The sequence below is a fragment of the Pichia membranifaciens genome (genome assembly GCF_001661235.1).
Source record: "Pichia membranifaciens NRRL Y-2026 unplaced genomic scaffold PICMEscaffold_4, whole genome shotgun sequence".
In the NCBI taxonomy this organism is placed as follows: domain Eukaryota; kingdom Fungi; phylum Ascomycota; class Pichiomycetes; order Pichiales; family Pichiaceae; genus Pichia; species Pichia membranifaciens.
Genome location: NW_017566985.1, coordinates 4,579 through 5,726, shown reverse-complemented (window position 1 = coordinate 5,726; position 1,148 = coordinate 4,579).

Genomic DNA, 1,148 nt, shown 5'->3' with positions numbered 1-1,148 from the left:
AACTTTTATTAGTCACATCACAGACCTCTTTTCAGTGTTGATTGAACTATTTCACAGTTTCCTTCTGAAATATGATGTCTAACAAAATGATGTTTAATATCAATGTGTTTGGTTCTCTGGTGATGGACCGGATGCGTTGATAACATCCTGCACCCTTCGTTGTCTTCAAAGATGCAGGGGACTTTGTTCATTTTAAGTCCAATGTGTTTCAACAGTTGTGTTAACCATAGTAATTCTTTAACTGCGTCACCCAGTGCCATATACTCTGCCTCAGTAGATGATAGCGCCACCGTCTGCTGTTTCGTGGATTTCCATGTTATTGCAGTATTTCCGTAACATGTAAACAGTAACCGGTAATCGACTTTCTGTCCACCTTATCACCAGCCCAATCGGAGTCGCAGTAACCAACTAAATTGAAACTCGTGGTCTTCTTGAATACTAATCCTAAACCGAGAGTACCTTTTATGTACCGAAGAACATGTTTAGCAGCAGCATAATGATTTGCATACGGGGTTTTGATAAACCTTGACAGGGCCGAGGCCGCATATGACAAATCGGTCCTCACTGTATTCGCAGCAAACAATAATTTCCCCACCATGGTGCGATACAGGGAAGTATCTTCATCAGACAGCGGCTTACCCTCAGGGACCAAGGACGACCCAGCAGCAAGGGGAGTCTGAACTGTATTACAGTCAGACATATTGAAATCACCCAAGAATCCTGCTAAGTACTGACCGAGATGCATGGAAACCACACCAGGACGTTGGGAAACTTGCATCCCTAAGAACCGAGAAACTGCACCAAGATCCTTCATTTTGAAATGAGAAGACAGAACGTCTTTGACGGAATCAATTGAAGAAGTAGAGTTGGAGAGGATCAATAGATCGTCAACATATAAGGCAACAAGTGTAACCGACTTCTCAATAACCAAAGAGTAAACACCAAACTCAGACATCGACCGCACAAAGCCAAAATCTATTAATACCTGATTGATTTTAACATTCCAGCAGAGGGGTGCTTGTTTCAAGCCATAAAGACTTTTATTCAGATGGCACACTTTTGAACCAGCAGCAGGAGATCCAGGGGGAGGCTGCATATAAAGCTCCTCATGCAAATCACCGTTCAGGAATGCGGTGGTTACGTCCATT